This window comes from Mustela lutreola, chromosome 3 (genome assembly GCF_030435805.1).
Source record: "Mustela lutreola isolate mMusLut2 chromosome 3, mMusLut2.pri, whole genome shotgun sequence".
NCBI classification, from domain to species: domain Eukaryota; kingdom Metazoa; phylum Chordata; class Mammalia; order Carnivora; family Mustelidae; genus Mustela; species Mustela lutreola.
The window spans coordinates 37,437,767-37,464,876 of NC_081292.1; the positions used below are offsets into that span (position 1 = coordinate 37,437,767).

Here is a 27,110-nt window from a genome sequence, read left to right on the forward strand (position 1 = left end):
CAACCTGCTTTGAAATGGCCACACTGTTCATTCTTAAAAAGTGGCTACTGTGTGTTACAAGGTAACTACTCTTCATACTGATGAAATCCAAGGTTCATTCCACTGATGTCAATGTGGAAACCATTTTGTCTCATGGCTGCTTAAAGATTTTCAATAGGATTAAATCAGCTGCAAGTCCTTATTATATAAGGGTTTACAATTGTGTCTGAGTTGGAGTCTGTTTCTCATAGAATTTTACTCAGAGACTGACTTAGATTGGCTCCTTAGAGCTAGTCTGATTTTACTAGAAACAACTGTATCACATCAGCCACTCTCATAAACTTGCCTTAAGATTGAATCAGCCCTGACCCTGAAGCAGATGAAAGTTTATCGAGCCTATGCATTCTCCGTTAAGAGTCACAGAAAAGTTTGCATTTAGTTTCTGCAGGACGGCAGAAGTAGAGTATGCTTATTAACCATTCTAGTGGGCTTTTGCCTTGCAACTATGAACCTGATTTTCTGTTAAGAAAACTACAGTTGAACTTGGAGAACTTTCTATTGATAAAAATACATACATATTCTTATTTGATTATTTTATCCTTCAAATCACATATACTCCTTTACGGAAACTATGTAGGGTTTATGGAAATGAAGCAAGAGCATGTTCTTAAAGTGAATTTTCCCCTAGGTTTAGTACAAGTTAAAAATAATGAAAATGGTTTCAGCATATCCATAATTAACTTTATCCAGTAGCTGGTTTTCACTGCCAAATAGAACATGGTTATTCAATAAAAATACTGAACTGATTTTCATTATTATATATTTTATTTTCTAAATCTAAACAAACTTGCTTCAGTTAACTATAGATTCTTCTCAAATTAAACCTGAATCTCAGTATTCTCTACTCTGTAGGCTAATTTCATTGAAGTCCATCAAGACATAGAATAGAAGGTCAGTTACAAACTTTTCCTGGCTACACTTTAACTCCATGATTGCAGATCAAATTTACACTGAGCTCAAGCTACATATTGATTCTCTGTGTATTGTATTGATTCTCATGTTGTCAATACCTTAATGATGCATGCAACGGGCTTGAAATGCAAAATGGTCAAGATGTTAGAGAAAAACATTTGCTTATGCCTTGCAGCTGATTCTTCTTTTCCATTAGAAGTTTTGTTCTGTGCTGTTACTCCATAAAAATCATCACTAGGCCAAAATACCTTTCTGCACAAACTACTTAGATCACAACCTCTCCCTTGAACCCTTACAAATCTGATCTATTCTCTAAATCAGGTAAATATTCCTAACAATTGCTGAGGTCAGCTAGTCCTACACCATCAGTTAATTTTCATATGTTGATATGTCCTAAGTAATTCTTGCTGTTCTGAGAAAACAATTTTTTTTGTATATTAATGGTAATCCAAAGGTAATCCAACATATATCTTAAGGATATTCTTGATTATGTGGAATTGCTTGAATGAACGTTCAGAAGTTAAGAAGAAAAGTGTACATTAAGTCCTCCCAAGTATACACTTGATCTTAGCCAAAAGGCCGAGAAGCGATAAGTCCTCCCAAGTATAAAGCATCATCTCGGGAGGAGTCAAGATGGCGGAGAAGTAGCAAGCTGAGACTGCTTCAGCTAGCCGGAGATCAGCTAGATAGCTTATCTAAAGATTGCAAACACCTGAAAATCCATTGGCAGATCGAAGAGAAGAAGAACAGCAATTCTGGAAACAGAAAAACAACCACTTTCTGAAAGGTAGGACCGGCGGAGAAGTGAATCCAAAGCGACGGGAAGATAGACCCCGGGGGGAGGGGCCGGCTCCCGGCAAGCAGCGGAGCAACCGCGCACAAAATCAGGACTTTTAAAAGTCTGTTCTGCTGAGGGACATCGCTCCAGAGGCTAAACCAGGGCGAAGCCCACGTGGGGTCAGCGTGGCCTCAGGTCCCGCAGGGTCACAGAAGGATCGGGGGTGTCTGAGTGTCGCAGAGCTTGCGGGTATTGGAACGGGAAAGCCGGCTACAGAGACAGAGCCGACAGTAAGCTCGCAGCTCGGGGTTACCTTGAACCGGTCGCAGGCTCGGTGAGCTCGGAGCGCGGCCGGAGGTCAGGCAGACGGGAGTAACTGGGCGCTGTTCTCTGAGGGCGCACTGAGGAGTGGGGCCCTGGGCTCTCGGCTCCTCCGGGCCGGAGACCAGGAGGCCGCCATTTGTATTCCCGTCCTCCGGAACTCTACGGAAAGCGCTCAGGTAACAAAAGCTCCTGAAAGCAAACCCGAGCGGATTACTCACCCCGGCCCCGGGTAAGGGCGGTGTAATTCCGCCTGGGGCAAAGACACTTGAGAATCACTACACCAGGCCCCTCCCCCAGAAGATCAACAAGAAATCCAGCCGAGACCAAGTTCACCTACCAAGGAGTGCGGTTTCAATACCAAGGAGAGCAGCAGAATTCCAGAGGAGGAGAAAGCCAAACACGGAACTCATGGCTTTTTTCCTGGGATTTTTTTTAGTCTTGCAGTTATTTGATTTTTTCTTTTTCATTTTTTTTTTTTTTCTCGCCTTCGGGTAAAATTTTTTTTTTTTTAACTGTTACCTTTTTCTTTTTTAACGATTTTTTACTAGTTTATCTAATATATATATTTTTCTTTTTCACATTTTTCTTAGGTGTTTTCTTTTTTTAAAAATTCTTTTCTTTTCTATTCTTTTTTTTTTCTTTTCTTTTTGTTTTTTTTTTTTCTTTCTTCCTTTTTGAACCTCTTTTTATCCCCTTTCTCCCCACTCACGATTTTGGATCTCTTCTAATTTGGTTAAAGCATATTTTCCTGGGGTTGTTGCCACCCTTTTAGTATTTTACTTGCCCCTTCATTTACTCTTATCTGGACAAAATGACAAGACATAAAAATTCAACACAAAAAAAAGAACAAGAGGCAGTACCGAAGGCTAGGGACCTAATCAATACAGACATCGGTAATATGTCAGATCTAGAGTTCAGAATGACAATTCTCAAGGTTCTAGCCGGGCTCGAAAAAGGCATGGAAGATATGAGAGAAACCCTCTCGAGAGATATAAAAGCCCTTTCTGGAGAAATAAAAGAACTAAAATCTAACCAAGGTGAAATCAAAAAAGCTATTAATGAGGTGCAATCAAAAATGGAGGCTCTAACTGCTAGGATAAATGAGGCAGAAGAAAGAATTAGTGATATAGAAGACCAAATGACAGAGAATAAAGAAGCTGAGCAAAAGAGGGACAAACAGCTACTGGACCACGAGGGGAGAATTCGAGAGATAAGTGACACCATAAGACGAAACAACATTAGAATAATTGGGATTCCAGAAGAAGAAGAAAGTGAGAGGGGAGCAGAAGGTATACTGGAAAGAATTATTGGGGAGAATTTCCCCAATATGGCAAAGGGAACGAGCATCAAAATTCAGGAGGTTCAGAGAATGCCCCTCAAAATCAATAAGAATAGGCCCACACCCCGTCACCTAATAGTAAAATTTACAAGTCTCAGTGACAAAGAGAAAATCCTGAAAGCAGCCCGGGAAAAGAAGTCTGTAACATACAATGGTAAAAATATTAGATTGGCAGCTGACTTATCCACAGAGACCTGGCAGGCCAGAAAGAGCTGGCATGATATTTTCAGAGCACTAAACGAGAAAAACATGCAGCCAAGAATACTATATCCAGCTAGGCTATCATTGAAAATAGAAGGAGAGATTAAAAGCTTCCAGGACAAACAACAACTGAAAGAATTTGCAAATACCAAACCAGCTCTACAGGAAATATTGAAAGGGGTCCTCTAAGCAAAGAGAGAGCCTACAAGTGGTAGATCAGAAAGGAACAGAGACCATATACAGTAACAGTCACCTTACAGGCAATACAATGGCACTAAATTCATATCTCTCAATAGTTACCCTGAATGTGAATGGGCTAAATGCCCCTGTCAAAAGACACAGGGTATCAGAATGGATAAAAAAACAAAACCCATCTATATGTTGCCTCCAAGAAACACATTTTAAGCCCGAAGACACCTCCAGATTTAAAGTGAGGGGGTGGAAAAGAATTTACCATGCTAATGGACATCAGAAGAAAGCAGGAGTGGCAATCCTTATATCAGATCAATTAGATTTTAAGCCAAAGACTATAATAAGAGATGAGGAAGGACACTATATCATACTCAAAGGGTCTGTCCAACAAGAAGATTTAACAATTTTAAATATCTATGCCCCCAATGTGGGAGCAGCCAACTATATAAACCAATTAATAACAAAATCAAAGAAACACATCAACAATAATACAATAATAGTAGGGGACTTTAACACTCCCCTGACTGAAATGGACAGGTCATCCAAGCAAAAGATCAGCAAGGAAATAAAGGCCTTAAACGACACACTGGACCAGATGGACATCACAGATATATTCAGAACATTTCATCCCAAAGCAACAGAATACACATTCTTCTCTAGTGCACATGGAACATTCTCCAGAATAGATCACATCCTCGGTCCTAAATCAGGACTCAACCGGTATCAAAAGATTGGGATCATTCCCTGCATATTTTCAGACCACAATGCTCTAAAGCTAGAACTCAACCACAAAAGGAAGTTTGGAAAGAACCCAAATACATGGAGACTAAACAGTATCCTTCTAAAGAATGAATGGGTCAACCGGGAAATTAAAGAAGAATTGAAAAAAATCATGGAAACAAATGATAATGAAAATACAACGGTTCAAAATCTGTGGGACACAACAAAGGCAGTCCTGAGAGGAAAATATATAGCGGTACAAGCCTTTCTCAAGAAACAAGAAAGGTCTCAGGTACACAACCTAACCCTACACCTAAAGGAGCTGGAGAAAGAACAAGAAAGAAACCCTAAGCCCAGCAGGAGAAGAGAAATCATAAAGATCAGAGCAGAAATCAATGAAATAGAAACCAAAAAAACAATAGAACAAATCAACGAAACTAGGAGCTGGTTCTTTGAAAGAATTAATAAAATTGATAAACCCCTGGCCCGACTTATCAAAAAGAAAAGAGAAAGGACCCAAATAAATAAAATCATGAATGAAAGAGGAGAGATCACAACTAACACCAAAGAAATACAAACTATTATAAGAACATACTATGAGCAACTCTACGGCAATAAATTTGACAATCTGGAAGAAATGGATGCATTCCTAGAAACATATAAACTCCCACAACTGAGCCAGGAAGAAATAGAAAGCCTGAACAGACCCATAACCAGTAAGGAGATTGAAACAGTCATTAAAAATCTCCAAACAAACAAAAGCCCAGGGCCAGACGGCTTCCCGGGGGAATTCTACCAAACATTTAAAGAAGAACTAATTCCTATTCTCCTGAAACTGTTCCAAAAAATAGAAATGGAAGGAAAACTTCCAAACTCATTTTATGAGGCCAGCATCACCTTGATCCCAAAACCAGACAAGGATCCCACCAAAAAAGAGAGCTATAGACCGATATCCTTGATGAACACAGATGCGAAAATACTCAACAAAATACTAGCCAAAAGGATTCAACAGTACATTAAAAGGATTATTCACCACGACCAAGTGGGATTTATTCCAGGGCTGCAAGGTTGGTTCAACATCCGCAAATCAGTCAATGTGATACAACACATCAATAAAAGAAAGAACAAGAACCATATGATACTCTCAATAGATGCTGAAAAAGCATTTGACAAAGTACAACATCCCTTCCTGATCAAAACTCTTCAAAGTGTAGGGATAGAGGGCGCATACCTCAATATCATCAAAGCCATCTATGAAAAACCCACCGCAAATATCATTCTCAATGGAGAAAAACTGAAAGCTTTTCCGCTAAGGTCAGGAACACGGCAGGGATGTCCATTATCACCACTGCTATTCAACATCGTACTAGAGGTCCTAGCCTCAGCAATCAGACAACAAAAGGAAATTAAAGGCATCCAAATCGGCAAAGAAGAAGTCAAATTATCACTCTTCGCAGATGATATGATACTATATGTGGAAAACCCAAAAGACTCCACTCCAAAACTGCTAGAACTTATACAGGAATTCAGTAAAGTGTCAGGATATAAAATCAATGCACAGAAATCAGTTGCATTTCTCTACACCAACAGCAAGACAGAAGAAAGAGATATTAAGGAGTCAATCCCATTTACAATTGCATCCAAAACCATAAGATACCTAGGAATAAACCTAACCAAAGAGACACAGAATCTATACTCAGAAAACTATAAAGTACTCATGAAAGAAATTGAGGAAGACACAAAGAAATGGAAAAATGTGCCATGCTCCTGGATTGGAAGAATAAATATTGTGAAAATGTCTATGCTACCTAAAGCAATCTACACATTTAATGCAATTCCTATCAAAGTACCATCCATCTTTTCCAAAGAAATGGAAGAAATAATTCTAAAATTTATATGGAACCAGAAAAGACCTCGAATAGCCAAAGGGATATTGAAAAAGAAAGCCAACGTTGGTGGCATCACAATTCCGGACTTCAGGCTCTATTACAAAGCTGTCATCATCAAGACAGCATGGTACTGGCACAAAAACAGACACATAGATCAATGGAACAGAATAGAGAGCCCAGAAATAGACCCTCAAATCTATGGTCAACTAATCTTCGACAAAGCAGGAAAGAATGTCCAATGGAAAAAAGACAGCCTTTTCAATAAATGGTGCTGGGAAAATTGGACAGCCACATGCAGAAAAATGAAATTGGACCATTTCCTTACACCACACACAAAAATAGACTCAAAATGGATGAAGGACCTCAATGTACGAAAGGAATCCATCAAAATCCTTGAGGAGAACACGGGCAGCAACCTCTTCGACCTCTGCCGCAGCAACATCTTCCTAGGAACAACGCAAAAGGCAAGGGAAGCAAGGGAAAAAATGAACTACTGGGATTTCATCAAGATCAAAAGCTTTTGCACAGCAAAGGAAACAGTTAACAAAATCAAAAGACAACTGACAGAATGGGAGAAGATATTTGCAAACGACATATCAGATAAAGGACTAGTGTCCAGAATCTATAAAGAACTTAGCAAACTCAACACCCAAAGAACAAATAATCCAATCAAGAAATGGGCAGAGGACATGAACAGACATTTCTGCAAAGAAGACATCCAGATGGCGAACAGACACATGAAAAAGTGCTCCATATCACTCGGCATCAGGGAAATACAAATCAAAACCACAATGAGATATCACCTCACACCAGTCAGAATGGCTAAAATCAACAAGTCAGGAAATGACACATGCTGGCGAGGATGCGGAGAAAGGGGAACCCTCCTACACTGTTGGTGGGAATGCAAGCTGGTGCAGCCACTCTGGAAAACAGCATGGAGGTTCCTCAAAATGTTGAAAATAGAACTGCCCTATGACCCAGCAATTGCACTATTGGGTATTTACCCTAAAGATACAAATGTAGTGATCCAAAGGGGCACATGCACCCGAATGTTTATAGCAGCAATGTCCACAATAGCCAAACTATGGAAAGAACCTAGATGTCCATCAACAGATGAATGGATCAAGAAGAAGTGGTATATATACACAATGGAATACTATGCAGCCATCAAAAGAAATGAAATCTTGCCATTTGCGACAACATGGATGGAACTAGAGCGTATCATGCTTAGCGAAATAAGTCAAGCAGAGAAAGACAACTATCATATGATCTCCCTGATATGAGGAAGTGGTGATGCAACATGGAGGCTTAAGTGGGTAGAAGAAGAATAAATGAAACAAGATGGGATTGGGAGGGAGACAAACCATAAGTGACTCTTAATCTCACAAAACAAACTGAGGGTTGCCGAGGGGAGGGGTTTTGGGAGAAGGGGTTGGGATTATGGACATTGGGGAGGGCATGTGATTTGGTGAGTGCTGTGAAATGTGTAAACCTGGTGATTCACAGACCTGTACCCCTGGGGATAAAAATATATGTTTATAAAAAATAAAAAAAGTATTAAAAAAAAAAAATAAAGCATCATCTCTATAAACATTAAACCTGTAGGTAAGTCTGGAAACTCCTGAGAAAACGTTCTAAAAAAGCTTTTTAATAAATTTTTAATAAGTTTTAATAATAGCTATTATATGAGTACTAGATGATCTTATCAGAATGTCTCCTGTTAATACTAAATTTCAGAAGATCATATTCACAACAGTGAATTAGCATGAATTAGCAATAAATTAGCATCATTAAAGTGGAGTGTTCTTAGTATTTAAAATTTACATGTCTCTAAACTACTTAAAGAATAAAGATTTTTTTAAATGATAGTAGTAAGATAATGTCACTCAGTGAGTATGCTTAATGTTTGGACTTAAGCTATAATAATTCTGTTGGGATTAAAGACTTCTTAAGCTTACTGAAGATAGAGCCAATATCAAAATTATTACGCAAAATGCATAAAAATATTTCACATTATTCATTCATTCAACAAATTCTTATTGAGTATATACTATGTTCCAGGTACTGCTAGGGATACAGCAGAAACAAAGTTCTTGCCTCCATGGAGTTTACACCTTGTGGGGGAAATCAAATCATAAAATTTATGTGAAACACACACACACACACACACACACACACACCTGTATGTGCTAGTGACTGGACTGTTGGACTATTATGAGAGAAAGACAAAAGACAAAAATGATTTGAATTTTTTTGCCTGAGCACTTGTAAGAATGGAAAAGAGGATTTTCCAGGTTATGCAAGCAGCTTCCCAAACCATCTATGTGTTATGCCAATGCTTTCATAATCTGACTTCCAAACTTTGCCTATTTTCCCAAGAATCATAAATGACACAGTGATCTTCACATAGGGAGATGATGACCCTCACCACCATACCCAAAGTCCCAAAGGACTCTCTAATTATGATGACTTCCTAGTTCTTCTAGCAAACCAAACCTCCAATCAGCTAAGAACAATTCAAGGGAGGGCTATAATTAGAGATGGTTTTCTGGGGTTGGGCCTAGACCTCATTCTGCACAAATACTTGGAGAACAGAATAGTGGGCTAAGACATGGAGTCATGCCACATCCCCAGAAAATCAAAATGAGATGTAGAATATTTCTTGGGAGGATTTTGGCCCTGAGACAGCTGAGGCTACTGGAATACTAGTGAAGCTGAGTTACAGAAGGGGAGAAGGGAGGGATGAACTGTTACAAGACCTTACTATTTCTGTCTTTGAAAATTTCTACTTAGATGTTCCATTATGAGTATCATGCATCTAAAAGATCACCATAGGTCCAAGTTGAAAATGGCAATGGCAGGTGGGTAGTGGATTTCTGGGCTGCTAGGGTGGTCCAGGGCACAGCTGGGCAGTCCAAGTCAAAGAGTGATGCCCATGGCAAGGAGGGCTCAGCTGGCATGTGGAAGGCCCTCATCTACTTCTTAGCACTCTTCAGTGTAGGAGTGAGCATGCTGAACATCTTTCTAACCTGGCATCACAGAAAACACAAGAGACCTGAATTCATCTCCCACCCTCATCTCCACATCAGGTCCAAGCCCTTTCCCTGGAGAGATGGTAATCATACTCTATACTGTAACTCTCATGTAAATCCATGTCCAACAGGTCATGAAGATGAATAAAGAGAACCTGGACCACTACTCAATGTGGACCACAGCACTGGTTTGGACCAGGACTCTGTACATGGACCAGAAAAGTAAATGGGACCTTAAGCTCACCTTCCTTACTTATATCAGATGTTGTCCAGTATACTGATCTTCCGTCCCTTTGCTCATGGCGGGATATGATTGAATAAATAGCTTATACTGGTCCAAAAATAAATACATATAAATAAAAAATTAAATAAAAGATCACCATAACATTCTAAAATATCTTTTCCAAAATATCACCTTTACAACTTAAGTTCTTATTTGTTCCTTCCCAAAAGGCTCAAATATTAAATATACCTTCCTGGTCCCTACCAAGTATACTATTAGTCATTCTTTCACTTTATTAGTTATTCTTGCTGTTTCCTTTGTATTTTTTATTCTCACTGGCCCTTCCATTCTCCACTGGCTAATTACAGAAGTTCCTTAATTAGTTTCTTTCACTGGTCTTTCCCTTTCTTAACCTATTCCATATAACACTGCCAGATTACTCTTCTCAAAACTTTTAAAATATTTACTTACAGTTGTCTCACTAGAATGTAAGGTCCATAAAAACAGAGGACTTTTTGCATGTTTATTTTTCTACTTTATCACCAGCACCCAGCATAGTGCTTGGTACACAGAAGGCACCCCATACATACTTAATGAATGAATTAAGAAAAAATTGAAATGAATCATTTGCAAGGTGCTTATTTAGGTTCCCACGTGAAAGAGTTGACACAAAGATCAGTTAAACTCGAAGCTTACCTTCTAGGTTAGAGATACTCTACTAAAGATGCTTTTAGGACACACCTGTTCCAAGACTGAAAGAAACCAGGATTTAGACTTGTTGAAATGGCAGTAAAGACACTGAGGCTGAAGGAGCCACATAAATGAGGAGACAAAAGATAGGAAAGAGCATGGGTAAATGTATGGCAAAGGAAATGTCCCATTTAGCTCAAATAAAAGAGATATTTTAATGGGAATAGTGGAGGATGAGCCTGCAAAGGCGGATAAAGCAAGATTCTAGGTTAAGAAAATGGAATTCTTAGGTTTTTTGCCAGTCTTCTTGAAAGCAGAGTCTTTTGACCATTAGAGTCAAAATAACCTGTTAAAATAGAGATTGTCAGGCCCCATGCCAAAAGTATCTTACCTGAAGGTGACACCTGGTGACCTACATTTATTACAAACTCTCAATAATTTTACGCACACTAATACTTGAGAAACACTGCTATATACAATGGGACATTAAAAGAACTTGCCAAGTAAATAAATGACAAGTGGTGCTTGAGAAAAATTAATGTGATCAAAATGTGCAGTAGGAGTAGGTACTGGGGGGCAGAGAGACCGCAGGTAGCACTGCCAATGACAAAGTAATTGGCCAGATGACCAACATGGGGATGTGAAATTAAATAATAGATGGTATAGTGGGCATTTCCTCTATGTAGCCTTCACTTTATGAGCCCACAATAACTCCTCTCTTCTATAATCCTGTAGGACATACTATATAATTTATCTGGTACTTAGCATATCTTACCTTCTACTGATATTTTCTTTTAAGCCTTTCGCTCTCTTAACTAGATTGCAGGACTCTTGGGTCCAGAAATGTGCTATGTCCTTTTTTTTTTTTTTAAAGATTTTTTATTTAATTGACAGAGAGAGAGAGATCACAAGAAGGCAGAGAGGCAGGCAGAGAGAAAGGGGGAAGCAGGTTCCCTGCTGAGCAGAGAGCCAGATGTGGGGCTCAATCCCAGGACCCTGAGATCACCACCTGAGCTGAAGGCAGAGGCTTTAACCCACTGAACCACCCAGGCACCCCTATGTCCATTTTTGTAGATCCTGAGAACAAACCACGTATATAAGGTGAGATGCGTATATTGGATGACAGTGATAATGGTGATTAAGATGGCAATACTGGTCACCTAACTAGTTGATTCCCTAATATTCTCTAAGCAATATCAATGCACAGATAACACTTACTGCATGCTTAGAATGTGCCTGGTATTTTTCTATGTGCACTTAGTATATGTTAGGCATTACTCTATATCAACTCATTTAATCTTCAGAACTCTGTAAAGTGGGTATTATTATTATCCCCATTTTAAGATAAAGAAACTGAGGCCCAGATAAATAACTTGCTCAAAATTGCACAAAAATCACAAAAATTGCACAAAAATGTGTGTTAAATGGTGTAGCTGGGATTTGAACATTGGGAATATTTCTCCAGAGGTCACTTTATCTATCTATCTATCTATCTATCTATTTATTTATTTATTTATGTTTATTTATTTGACAGAGAGAGAGAGAGAGATCACAGGGAGGCAGAGAGGCAGGCAGAGAGATGAGGGGGAAGCAGGCTCCCTGCTGAGCAGAGAGCCCAATGCAGGGTTCGATCCCAGGAACCTGAGATCATGACCTGAGCCGAAGACAGAGGTTTAACCCACTGAGCCACCCAGGCACCCCAGAGGTCACTTTAAAATCATAATCTATGTACTCTCCATTTCAGAAAATTTTAAACCTTTTTGTTTTTGTTACTATGTCTTCCTACCAGATGGCAAGATCCATAATTTCAGGGACTAGTTAATTTTGTTCACTAATACATACCTCGTGGGCACACAGTAGATCCTCCACAAACACATGCCTTGTCAGTGAATGAATGAATGAATGAATGAAAAAAAAATAAGGAAAAAAAAGTAGGAGAAAAGAGTAGAGGAATGAAGTAACAGATACCATTATGAGCACCTAAAGGACTAGCACGGCTTTTATTACTGCAAATTTCAGACAGATGGCTTCCCAGAGAATGCCTTCATCAATACATGAATGTATTGTGAAATACTGAAAGGAAAAATCCATTTTCAAGGTGCTGGGACCAGGTGTGTCTATTTTAGCAAATCACTGTATTCAAGAACAGGAAGCAGAGCTTGGGAGATAGAGCACTACACTAGGGAACTGAAGACCTGGCTGAGTTCCACTGTTTCCACTAAGTCACACCTGTGTGCACTATGTGGGGAAAAAAACTGTCTTTGTTCACAGCTTTCCTTTTGTTGACATGGAGTTATAAAATAGGGTAATCTAGGCCAAATTCAAATTCTCAGTTCAATGTATCTGAATCATGCTTCTTAGAGCTGGAAGAGGTTCTGGAGCTCATTGTTTCCAGAGATTTTCACACTACTTTTTAGCCATAGTACTCTTTCTTCAAAGAAAATCCTATGGGGTGATGGGGTAGTGGGTGAGGGACAGGTAGTCAATATGCACAATATGGAAAACAGATAAAAGCTAAGTTGCCCAAGGATGGTTTTATCATGAATGTGATAAGCATGTGGATTTGAGGGCCACAAAACTCAGATCTGCTATTGGTCAACCACCCCTTGATATAATTTTTAAAAAGTTTTTATTTAAATTTCAGTTAGTTAAGATACAGTGTAATATTAGTTTCAGGTGTACAATACAGTGACTCAACCTTTCCATACAACACCCAGCACTCATCACACCAAGTGCACTCCTTAATCCCCATCACCTATTTCACCCTTCTCTCTACCTCCTCCTCATTCTGGTAACCATCAGTTTGTTCTCCGTAGTTTAGAGTCTCTTTCTTGATTTGCCTCTGTATCTCTCTGTTTTTTTCCTTCGGCACAACTGTTTTGTTTCTTAAATTCTACCTTCTAGTGAAATCATATGGTATTGTCTTTCTCTGGCTGACTTATTTCGCTTAGCATTATACTCTCTAGCTCCATCCATGCCATTGCAAATGGGAAGATTTTATTCCTTTTTATGGCTAATACTCCATTGTATATATATGCCACATCTCCTTTATGCATTCATCTTTTAATGGACATCTGGCTGTTTTCATAATTTGGCTATTATAGATAATGCTGCTACAAGCATTCGTGTACATGTATCCCTATGAATTAGTATTTTTGTATTCTCTGGGTAAATACCTAGTAGTATAACTGTTAGATCATAGGGTAGTTCTATTTTCAACTTTTTGAGGAACCTCCATACTATGTTCCAGAGTGGCTGCACAGGTTTGCATTTCCACCAACAGTGTAAGAAGGTTCCTCTTTCCCTATACCCTCACCAACACCTGTTGTTTCTTGTATTGTTGATTCTAGCCTCATAGGTGTGAGGTAATATCTCACTGTAGTTTTGATTTGCATTTCTCTGATGATGAATGATGCTAAGCATCCTTTCATGTGTCTGTTAGCCATCTGGATGTCTTCTTTGGAAAAATGTCTATTCGTGTCTTCTATTCATTTTTTAATTGGGTTGTTCATTTTTGGGGTGTTGAGTTGTATAAGATCTTTATATATTTTGGATACTAGACTTTTATCAGATATGTCATTTGCAAATATATTCTCCCATTCAGTAGGCTGCTTTTTAGTTTTGTTGATTATTTCCTTTGCTGTGCAAAAGCTTTTTATTTTGATGAAATCCCAATAGTCTTTTGCTTTTGTTTCCCTATCCTTGGATAAGTCAGGAGACTTATCCAGAAAGAAAATGACTGCAGCTTATGTCAAAGAAGTTACTGCTGTGTTCTCTTCTAGGATTTTTATGGTTTCCTGTCTCACATTTAGATCTTTCATCCATTTGGAATTTATCTTTGTGTATGGTCTAAGAAAGTGGTCCAGTTTCATTCTGCCTGTTGTTGTTCAGTTTTCCCAACTCTATTTGTTGGAGACTGTCTTTTTCATATTGGATATTCTTGCCCGCTTTGTCAAAGATAAATTGAACATATAGTCATGGGTTCATTTCTGGGTTTTCTATTCTGTTCCAATGTGTCTATTTTTGTGTCAGTACTGCTCAGATCACTATAGCTTTGTAATATAGCTTAAGTCTGGAATTGTGATGCCTCCACCTTTTTCTTTTTAAATGTTGCTTTGGCTATTCAGGGTCTTCTGTAGTTCCATACAAATTTGCAATCAGTAGAATTTATTTCTGGGTTGTAAGGGTGGTTCAATATTTGCAAATCAATCAATGTGATGCACATTATTTAAAAAAAGGATAAGAATCCTATGATTCCCTGAATAAATGTAGAAAAAGCATTTGACAAAATACACCACCATTCACGATAAGAACTCTCAACAAAGTAGGTTTGACCTACTCAACATAATAAAGACCATATATGAACAACCCACAGCAAATATCCTAAATGGGGAAAAACTGAGAGCTTTTTCTCTATGGTCAGGAACAAGACAGGGAATGCCACTTTCATCACTGCTATTTAACATAGCACTGGAATTCCTAGCCACAGTTATCAGACAACAAAAAGAAATAAAAGGTATCCAAATTGGAAGAAGTAAAACTTTTACCATTTGCAGATGACATAATATATATAGAAAACCTGAAAGATTCAACCAAAAAACTCTAACTTATCAATTAATTTAATAAAATCGCAGGATACAAAATCAATGCACAGAAATCTGTTGCATTTCCACACACCAATAACAAAGCAGCAGAAAGAGAAATGAAGGGATCAACCCCATTTGCAACTGGCCAAATTATAAGAGGATCCTAGGAATATACTTAACCAAAGAGGTGAAAAACATGTACTCTGAAAACTGTAAAACACTGATGAAAGAAATTGAAGAGGAAAAAAAAAAGAAGTGGAAAGACATTCCATGCTCATGGATCAGAAGAAAAAACATTGTTAAAATCCATACTATCCAAAGCAAACTATACATTTAATGCAATCGCTATCAAAATATCAAGAGCATTTTTCACATAACTAGAACAAACAATCCTAAAATTTGTATGGAACCACAAAAGATGCTTGACATATTTTTAAATACATGCTTTATTGTGATATGCTATATGATCTATTTAAAGTGTGCAAATCAATGCTTTTTTTCTTCCAAGTTTTTATTTAAATTCCAGTTTACATACAGTGTAATATTAGCTTCTGGCATACAATATAGTAATTCAGTATTTCCATCCAACACCTGGTACTCACCTCAATGCCCTCCTTAATCCCCATCTACTTAACCCACCCCCTGCCACCTCTCCTCTGATAACCATTAGTTAATTCTCTAGAGTTTCTTGGTTTTCTTCTTTTCCCCCTCTCCATGTTTGATTTTTTCTTAAATCCCATATATGAGTGAAATCATATGGTATTTATCTTTCTCTGACTGACCAATTTTACTTAGCAGAATATTCTCTAGCTCCATCCATGTCAATGCAAATGTCAAGACTCTATTCCTTTTTATGGCTGAATAATATTCCCTTTTATGGATATACTACATTTTATTTATTTATTCATTAGCTTGTTGGACACTTGGGTTGCTTCTACTTTTTTGTGATTATGAATAATGCTGTTATAAATATTCAGGGACAAGTTTTTGGGTGGACATATGTTTTCATTTCTATTGATTATATATGTAGGAGAAGAACTGTTAGGTTATATACACATAACTCTATTTTAATCTTTTGAGGAACTGCCAGACCATTTTCCAAAACAGCTGCAACATTTTACATTTTCACCAAGTGTATGAAGTTTCTAATTTCTCCACATCTTTACCAACACTTGCTATCATCTGTCTTTATGATAATAGCTATCCTACTGGGTGTAAGGCAGTGTCTCATAGTGGTACTGATATGCATTTCCCTGATGGTTGATGGTACTAATAGTTTTTTTCATGTGTATATTGGCCATCTATATATTTTCTTTGGAGGAATGTCTATTTTATAACTGGGTTATTTTTTATTATTTACCTGTAAGGTTTCTTTACATATTCTGGATATAAATCTCTTACTAGATAGGTGATATGAAAACATTTTCATCCATTATGTGGGCTGTTTTTATACTCTCTTAATTTTGATGAAGTCCTATTAACTAATTAGGTTGCTTGTGCTTTTTGTGTTATATATTTAAAAAATCACTGCCTAATCCTTAGATCACAAAAATAAACGCCTATGTTTTCTTCTAAGTTTCACAGTTTTAGCTCTTACATTTAGATCTTGATCCATTTTGTGTTAATTTTGTAAGTGACGCTTCTTATTTCCATAAAGTTGGTATTAATATCCCCTCTTTTATTTCAGATTTTAGTAATCTGAGTCTTCTTTTTCTTCGTAAGTCTAGTTAAGTTTGTCACTTTTTTTCCATTTATTTATTTTCAGCATAACAGCATCATTATTTTTTCACCACACCCAGTGCTCCATGCAATCCGTGCCCTCTCTAATACCCACCACCTGGTACCCCGACCTCCCACCCCACCATCACTTGAAACCCCTCAGATTGTTTTTCAGAGTCCATAGTCTCTCATGATTCACCTCCCCTTCCAATTTCCCCCAACTCCCTTCTCCTCTCTAACTCCCCATGTCACTTTTGCTGATCTTTTTAAAGAGCTGAGTTTTGTTTTTGCTAATTATCTCTATTGTTTTTCTATCTCCCCTTGACATTTAACAGAAGTCACAGAAAAAGTGAAGAGTTTGGGGCTAAAGCAGTAGGAGTTTCCTTTCTATGACCACATTGTACGGGATGGTCCAAGCCAGTTCTTTTCCTACCTATTGTTTTATTTATTAATAGTATGCAGTATTATTTCTCAAATTTTTGTGTTCAGATGATAAATTATATGGTCACATACAAAGAGCCCTGGAATGAAATGGGATTTCCTGAGGGTTCTAGCCAGCTTCCTCCCAGTACCCTCTCTTTGAGTATTCCTTATGGTCTGGCCTCAGATATAAAGTAAAAAAGTGAAATGAGGATGATATAAACCTTGAAGAGACACACTTGCGGTGAGATTCGTGGGGAAAAAAGCTTTTGAGAATATTTGCCAACTAACAAAAAAAGTGTAAGAATTAGTCTTCATTTGGGTCTCTCACTAACTGTTATTCTTTTATAAACAAGTGTAAATGTGGTTGAGGTCACAGAGAAATACTCTCAAGAACTTCCGTGGATGAAGCAGTCTGTGTTCATGGGTTACTGACTTTCCCATGGGGCAGGGTCCTATATTCTATGCTCCAACTCTACCTGTGCACATCCTCTTCTCCAGTGAAGACCGCATTCCTTAGTACGATGCCACCCTTTTGAGAGAGAAGGAATATCCTTACTCTTGAATGAGAAGTTACAGGTCTAAGGGGTTAAGAAAAAATGGGGTCACACTATTCCCTTTTGCTACTTACCTCCCAAACTTAATCAGAACCAAATCTATGAGATGCCAGTAATTCACTTTCTATTCTATTTGTCCTTTCCTAGTCTTACACTTCCTGTACTCTTCAAGGAGCAGGAGATGGTTTTTTTATTCCATCTGTTTCAGTGCCCTGATTTTCCTATCAGAGCCAAAGGCATGTATGCAGACAAACAAATACACTTTTATCAATTACTGCAGTGTATTTCATTCACAACAGGGGTCAGGAAACTGTATATTCAATATTTCTAGAAAAACTCTCCACTAATCAAGGAACACTGAATATATTTTAATGTACTTTATTTGAACCTTAAAATCTTTTATTTGAACCTTATTAGTCTGGAAATCTGATCTGTTGTGTTGGCTTGATTACTGCATGTTACTCACAAGACTTCATTTTATTTTAACCAAATGTGCTTATTTTTTCCTGCTATTGTGGTCTTTAGACTTTATTTAAGAAAGGATATTTTAGGAATTGAAGTTTTAAAATACTTTACAAGAACTTGTTTGTTAGTAAGAATTTGCTTGATATGAAAGTTAAATCACAATGAAAAATCTGGTATGTTCAAGATTTTCACTGGAACTAAAATGCTCATTAAAAGTCATGGAAAAATATTACTGCTATTTTTGGCAGTAAAACACAATGATGAAACAAAGCTTCCTTAACAATGTAAAGACAGTGGGACAGTGACTCAAGGCACTGGCAGATATTTTATTTTGATACTTAATGTAGTTCACAGAATACCAGCTGACTTTATTCTTAGGAACACATTTAAAAAATGGCAGTGATGGATTTTCAGGCCTGGTTACACCTACCAGGAAAATGACGCAACCATTATTCACCTCTCCCAGCTATGGTTTTTACTGGCATCTTCTATGAGTTACACTTTGGCACTCTTCTAAACATCATCAGGCCACAAGCTCAGTCTAAATCAAATATTTTTACAAACTAAACAATCCAGTGCTAAAAACTACCCAGGTTACAAAGACCTAATGCTGTTTCCGTTCCAAAGAATGGGCTATTTTATAGGGTAAAAAGTGCTTACTACATTAAAAGGGAAATGGTGCTTTAACCCCCAAAAACTAAGCTGTTCAGAGCATTAAAAAAACAGGATCAGGGACGCCTGGGTGGCTCAGTTGGTTGGACGACTGCCTTCGGCTCAGGTCATGATCCTGGAGTCCCGGGATCGAGTCCCGCATCGGGCTCCCAGCTCCATGGGGAGTCTGCTTCTCTCTCTGACCTTCTCCTCGTTCATGCTCTCTCTCACTGTCTCTCTCTCAAGTAAATAAATAAAAAAAAAAAAAAAAAAAAAAAACAGGATCAAACAAGCACTGGCCACCAAGTGACAGACACAACTGGCTAATGACCTTTTCCAATCTCTGTATCTTATGAGACCACATAATAGATTGCTCAGGTAAGTTAGTTCATCTAGTATTGGGTCAGTTAAGTTAGAGTCATACAAAAAAAAAAAAAAAATTCTGTTCACAGCCATAACCTACATCCCTAATTCAGTCTTACGTTCTTACAAGTATGAGCCACTATTCACATTATTATTGCAAAAGAATGAGTCTAAGTATATGTCCTACTGATGATAGGTGAGTGCGATTACCTCTGCATGTGAAGAGTATCTGATTTTCAAAAAGCTGAGGGAATGCAAACAAGCAATGCTGGCAACTGAAACTAATAAAACAGTGAAACTTTTATTTTCCTACATTAAATACAGATACACTAAAGTATATTCTTTGCACCTGCTGCAAGTTTTAATTTGAAATTAGTTATACAGTGCCTGGTACTATATATATATATGTATATATATAGACTGTATATATATATAGACATGTTGAAAAATCCTTGTTGAATGAATGAATGCAAAATATCTGGTTCCCATATAAATCTGGGAAAGTGATATCATGTCAAGAGCTATATAAGTAATATTTCAGAAGCCACAGCAATTACATCATACTTTATTCTTTCCCTTGAAAAACAGAGATCATCAGTCTTTACCTGAGAAGTTTTGCAACTGGACTAACTGTTCAGTTCTACTGATCTCTCTTACCTCTTCTTCTTTTTTTTTTCTCTCTTACTTCTATAACTTCTAGTGATTTTTTTTTCACATGGGGCATCATGTTGGTCAACTACTTTCAGAACCAGCCTATGAGCTTCTGCTATGTGCTCAATAATTTTAGGCATGGAGGATGTGTCAGTGAACAAAAAGCCAAATTGAAACAAACCCCCAAAACCTGTTCTTGTGGAGCCTATATTCTAAGAAGTAGAAGTAATAAATACAATAAGTAAGTCATATAGTATGTTGGTGAGTTATAGATGGTATGAGGAAAAGAGCAGTCAGGGGACACCATGATTTCTAAGGAAGGATAGCAATTTTTAAAAGGGTAGTAGTCATGCTAGGCCTCATTAAGAAGGAGACATTTGAGCAAGCGGCTGCTGCTAATGGTCCCCACAGAGGCCTGGTGGTGGGAATCATGCCAGGCATACTCCAGAAACAGCCAGGGGGCCAGTGTGGCTGGAGGAGAGTAAGCAGTGGAGAGGGCATTAGGAGAGGAGGTCAGAGACTAATGGAGGGGCCAGATCGTACAGTACCTGGAAAGTCATTGTTGTAAAGGCTTTAAGTTTTCTCTGAGAGAAACAGGAGCCAGAGAATAAAGCTTGTGAGGGGACAACAGGATCATTTAGCTCAAGTTTTAAAAGGACCCCTGGCTGTGGTTTTGAGAATAGAGGCAGGGAGAATAGAATGCAAAAAAGGAGATGAGTCAGGAAGCTACCTACTGAGTAATCTAGGTGACACGTGATGGCTTAGACCAGGACAAAACAGCAAAGGTGGTAAGAAGTCGAATTCTGGGTATATGTTGAAGGTAGAGCCCATAGGATTTCCTGACACATTAGATATGATGTATAATAGAAAAAGAGATGAGTATGACTTCATAAATTTTGGCTTTAGCAACTGGAAAAATGGGAGTTGTCAATGACTGATATGAAAAAAGACTATGGGTGGAGTAGGTCTGAAGGAAGAGAGAGATCAGGAGTTCCATTTTGAACATATTAACCTCATACAGTGAAATGCCACAATCCTCTCATTACCATCCCAGTTCATTCTCCTCATCATGCATTTATTTGTAGATTAAAAAGAAGTCTATGGCCTTTTATATTTTTAGGCCTTCTAGCTAGAATTGTATTGGAAACCTTATATATCTTTTATTCATTAGAACCAACATTTCTCTCACTGCAGTAGCTGGAATTTCTAGTCTACCAATTAGAAATGAAGAGAAGTTCCTGCTTGTCTTTCACTTACCAAAACAAATGTGTTCATAGCTTGTTGTCTCCTAGATTCAAGAACAATTTGGACAAGATGAAATGCCTCTAGAATTAGAATCTGAGGATCGATAGGTCAAACTTTGGTCTTTCACTTAGCTGTGATGAGACCTTAACATCTTTGGATCTCACTGATGATACATAAAATAAAGAATACACCTACTTTATAGGATGGTGTGAAATTCTGTAAGTGAAAGAGTTCTATGCATTGTAAAAAATTATACCAATATTAGATTTCACACATGACTTTTCTACTGTTTTTGCTCATTCATTTATTCACTCATGCATCCCTCCATCTTACAAAAAGGAATGAAGGTAGATGGAAGTTCTTGGAATGATCTCTTAACAAACTTTTCACCCTATGCTCTTCTAAGGGCTGCTTAGATAAGTTGCCTTAATGATTTATCTTATGTAGGACTGATTCTTTTACAATGGAGTTAGCCTTTCAGAAGTAAAGAAGTGGGAGAATAGAAGGAGAATCAGGAAAGTGACTTTTATTAACTCTCTATAATGTATGTTCCAGCGGCTCTGTGGTTACTGTGGTTACTCTCAAGCTTTAACAACTTTTCCCTAACTGGACGGGTCTGTGATGAGGATTCTTTAGTAATTCTTTCTGCACTATGTTCTTTTACATAGTGAATTCTGTAACCAAACATCCACATGAAAATGAAAGGACAAAAAGCCCTGGTAAAATAACAGCAGGTAGCCTGATAAAATAGAAACAGAAATGAAAAGTGGGCCATGTTACACATTATTGAAAGAGTCAACCGGACTGAGCAAAGTCAGAGCAAAGCAAATTCTTCAGAAGACCTGTGAAAGACAAGAACAATGATACATGGCAGGAGAGGAAGGAGTGGGGTTAATGTCAAGGTCTTGGCCCTGACTATTGTCAATTTATTTTGTAGGAACTTTGGCCTGCCCTTGATGGCCTTTTATTCTTATTTATGGAGAAGAGACAGTATGCAAGTAATCTTACTCAAACATATGATCATATGGAGAGAGACTGGGAATTTTGCTGACAAAAGAGGGTAGGTGCCCAGTTTTGGAAGGTGAAGGTTTCTTACGAATCTTAATGAGTTAGCTGTTCTGTTGAACAGATTCCTGTGTTATTAAACAAAATTGTGGTAAATACTCTCAAGCTTTAACAACTTTTCCCTAACTGGAGGGGTCTGTGATGAGGATCCTTTAGTAATTCTTTCTGCACTATGTTCTCAGACACAATTTTACTAGGGCATTCTTCATTTAGTTACTGATGGGGGTGTATTCTGACATAAGGTGTGAACCCTTTCAAGGCAGGGAAGATTATAGTCATCCTTGTAACCACAGAGCCGCTGGAACATACATTATAGAGAGTTAATAAAAGTCATTTTCCTGATTCTCCTTCTATTCTCCCACTTCTTTACTTCTGAAAGGCTAACTCCAGAGCTCTTGTAGGAGTGAGATCTTATACATACTTCATTAACCCTTTGTGTCATGGGCTGCTCACAAAACATCGTTAATGAATGCCAAGCAATTTCAAGACAGGAAACCCAGAATTTCAGGCCAAACATTTCCTTATAAAGAAATGAAATGCTTGCGATATAAGGCAACAGTATCATTCTGGCAATTAACCTGAATGGTCATTTAGATTACACTTTGCTGTTTTGGGAAGAGGAATTTTGGCTTGGTATTTCTGAGTCACCCTTAGTGTTTTTTATTGCAATGCTGTGATTCCTGTAAATTCATTATTCTCAATATGTCACCATGAAAATATTCAAACATGCAAAAAGATGAAATAATTTTATAGTAAGCATCTGTATACCTACAACCTAGATTCTCTAAAGAACATTTTTTTGTTGTTCACTTGTTTTTTTTGTTTTTTTTTTTTGTTGTTGTTCACTTGTTTTAATAGCTATCTAGGGATGGAATGGGTCTCAGCAGAAAGAAAAAGGTACTTTTATAAACTGATTATTTATAATTTTGCAAATCAACAAAATTTTAATAATTATACCTTTATTGAGTTCTTATGTGGTAAGTCCTACACCTACATTATTTTTAATCCCTACAAAACTCTTCTAGGGAAGCCAAGGCGTACAGAGTTAAGGAACATGGCTAAGTGCCATAGCAGCTCTCTGAAAGCTAGAGTTAAGCCCAAACTAATAGTCTTTAATATTCCATACTGATCCTAAAAGCCAAAAGAGGAAACAAGACAAAACAAAACAAAACAACTGAGGCAGACATTATTGGTTACCTGTCCATCATCCTAGTTTAATTTCCCCTAGTCTAAGAGAAATCTAATTTTTCACCTCCCAAACCCCAACCTCAACTCCAGTTTTCAGGGGTGCAACAAGTCCCTTTCCTGTGATTGGTTCGGAAATACAGGCTGAAGCTATTCAGACAGGGTACTTCCTAAATCACAGGGCTTGTTTCAGGAATGGGCATGTGACCCAATTTGGTCTAATAATTCATGGGAAGAAGTTTCCTCAGGACCTCTGGGGAAAACCTTCCTCACCCCTACAGAGAGCTTTGGGAAACAACTGGATGCATGGAAGTACAGATACAACTATTATAGCTATAGTGTGACTATGAGGAGAATAGTCTAAGAATGAAGCCGAGAGTGTAGCAGAGGAAGTCAAGAGATAGGAAACTGTATTAGAGTGAGATAACCCTCAGGTGTACTATAGGTCTGAAGTCCAAGTTATAAAAGCCAATAAATTTCCTTACTGTGTAATATTTTTGGTTTTTCTGTTATTTGTGGTCATAGACATCATAGCTGATTGGGAAAATCAGTCAGAAGAATGATACTTTAAAACAAAATTAATAACAACAAAAAAAAACTAAACAGCTAAAAGAGAACACAGTTAAGGATTATATTCACTGAGTTGGGGAAGCTGTGGTTAGTAAGTACTCTGCAACTTCATTCCGGGGTTGGAGTTAGCAGCACCAACAGCAGTTTCCTGAGGCTGTTCATGCACAGAACTCCCAGGCCCTCCTTAAACAACAGTCCTTATATTTCTATCAAAGATTATAAAGGACTGAATTCTTGCCAGGTTAAAAGCCTGGATGAGTTATTGCCAGCAGTACCCCACCCAGAGACAACCACTTTGTCACCAAATCCCAACACTTTCCCTTCTACTCTTAAGAATTTAATTAAACTATTTTGAGTTTATCTTTGTGTATGGTGTTAAGAGAATGGTCGAGTTTCATTCTTCTACATATAGCTGTCCAGTTTTCCCAGCACCATTTATTGAAGAGACTGTCTTTTTTCTACTGTATTTTTTTCCTGTTTTGTCGAAGATTAATTGGCCATAGAGTTGAGGGTCCATATCTGGGCTCTCTACTCTGTTCCACTGGTCTATGTGTCTTCTATGTGTCTGTTTTTATGCCAGTACCATGCTGTCTTGGTGATCACAGCTTTGTAATAAAGCTTGAAATCAGGTAACGTGATGCCCCCATTTTATTTTTGTTTTTCAACATTTCCTTAGCGATTCGGGGTCTCTTCTGATTCCATACAAATTTTTGGATTATTTGTTCCAGCTCTTTGAAGAATACCGGTGGAATTTTGATCAGAATGGCATTAAAAGTATAGTTTGCTCTAGACAGTATAGACATTTTAACAATGTTTATTCTTCCGATCCAAGAGCATGGAATGGTCTTCCATCTTTTTGTGTCTTCTTCAATTTTTTTCACGAGTGTTCTGTAGTTCCTCAAGTACAGACCCTTTACCTCTTTGGTTAGGTTTATTCCCAGGTATCTTATGGTTCTTGGTGCTATAGTAAATGGAATCGATTCTCTAATTTCCATTTCTGTATTTTCATTGTTAATGTATAAGAAAGCACTGATTTCTGCACATTGACTATGTATCCTGCCACGTTGCTGAACTGCTGTATGAGTTCTAGTAGTTTGGGGGTGGAGTCTTGGGTTTTCCATATAAAGAATCATGTCATCTGCGAATAGATAGAGTTTGACTTCTTCATTGCCAATTTGGATACCTTTTATTTCTCTTTGTTGTCTGATTGCTGTAGCTAGGACTTCTAATACTATGTTGAACAAGAGTGGTGAAAGTGGGCATCCTTGTCTTGTTCCTGATCTCAACGGGAAGGCTGCAAGCTTTTTCCCATTGAGGATGATATTTGCTTGGATAAAAGACCTCAACGTAAAAAAAAAAAAAAAAAAAAAAAAAAAAAAGACCTCAACGTGAGACAGGGTTCCATCAGAATCCTGGAGGAGAACATAGGCAGTAACCTCTTTAATATCAGCCACAGCAACTTCTTTCAAGATACGTCTCCAAAGACAAAGGAAGCAAAAGCGAAAATAAACTTTTGGGACTTCATCAAAATCAAAAGCTTCTGCACAGCAAAGGAAACAGTCAAAAAAACAAAGAGGCAACCCACAGAATGGGAGAAAATATTTGCAAATGACAGTACAGACAAAAGGTTGATATCCAGGATCTATAATGAACTCCTCAAACTCAACACACACAAAACAGGCAATCATATCAAAAAATGGGCAGAAGATATGAACAGACACTTCTCCAATCAAGACATACAAATGGCTATCAGACATATGAAAAAATGTTCATCAGCACTAGCCCTCAGGGAGATTCAAATTAAAACCACATTGAGATATCACCTTACACCAGTTAGAAATGCCAAAATTAACAAGACAGGAAACAACATGTGTTGGAGGGGATGTGGAGAAAGGGGAACCCTCTTACACTATTGGTGGGAATGCAAGTTGGTGCAGCCTCTTTGGAGAACAGTGTGGAGATTCCTCAAGAAATTAAAAACAGAACTTCCCTATGACCCTGCAATTGCACTCCTGGGTATTTACCCCAAAGATACAGATGTCGTGAAAAGAAGGGCCATCTGTACCCCAATGTTTATAGCAACAATGGCCACAGTCGCCAAATTATGGAAAGAACCAAGATGCCCTTCAATGGATGAATGGATAAGGAAGATGTGGTCCATATACACTAGGGGGTATTATGCCTCCATCAGAAAGGATGATACCCAACTTTTGTAGCAACATGGACGGGACTCGATTATGCTAAGTGAAATAAGTCAAGCAGAGAGAGTCAATTATCATATGGTTTCACTTACTTGTGGAGCATAACAAATAGCATGGAGGACATGGGGAGTTAGAGAGGAGAAGGGAGTTGGGGTAAATTGGAAGGGGAGGTGAATCATGAGAGACTATGAACTCTGAAAAACAATCTGAGGGGTTTGAAGTGGCGGGGGGGGAGGTTGGGGTACCAGGTGGTGGGTATTAGAGAGGGCCCGGATTGCATGGAGCACTGGGTGTGGTGAAAAAATAATGAATACTGTTATGCTGAAAATAAATAAATTAATATAAAAAAAAGAATTTAATTAAACTAGAAGTCAGCAGACCCAAGTTCTAGTACTAGCTCTACTGGACTACCCTTGACATCTGCCTTTCTAGGGTATAGTTTCCAAACCTGAAAATCCATAGCAAAGGATTGCAGATTCATGAAACACACATGTAAGGAATGATTAAGGAAATACAGTATGCTTGCTACTGCACACTGGCATGAGTTTTCTTTTTTTTTAATAAGTCACTATTAAACAAGAAATAATGCTAAAATAATTGCCAAAATGTCACAGAGAGAATTTAATATTAATATTAAAGCTAGTATTTATTATTTTAGAAAGCAAAATGTAGCTTACTAAGATGCCTACTTTTTTTGAAAAACAGGGTATCAAAAATTAACACATGCAATAGCTCAGAGATCATGGATCAGTAGCCAGGGCTGGATATATAGTTGGTAGCCAACAAAAGTGGGAGAAGAGAGGGAATGGACAACACATTTCTTCTGCTTAACAATTTAGTTGGAGCTGGGGCTGGCACTATTTATTCACTTGGCCTTCTTAAGACAATAAAGCCTAGAAATGACAGTAGAAAAGTTGTTTATAAATCTTTCAGTGTGATGGATGTCTAAGTACAGGCTCATGTTGTCCTCTTGTTTCTTATAAGAGTTATACTCAACTCAATCCAGAGCAAGCTATGTATGAATAAAAAATATAGGTTATACTATTTCAAAGCAATGTTATTTGTAGGTATCTCAGACAATCATCCTCCATTT

General features: G+C 37.9%; 1 protein-coding gene and 1 pseudogene across 7 annotated transcripts in view; one reads left to right on the forward strand and one right to left on the reverse strand.

Annotated features, from left to right (window-relative positions):
- Positions 1–27,110, reverse strand: part of VPS13B (vacuolar protein sorting 13 homolog B) — a 792,142-nt gene that overhangs the window by 234,236 nt on the left and 530,796 nt on the right. The gene's annotated exons all lie outside the window — the stretch shown is intronic.
- Positions 9,243–9,574, forward strand: LOC131826554 (cytochrome c oxidase subunit 6A1, mitochondrial-like; annotated as a pseudogene).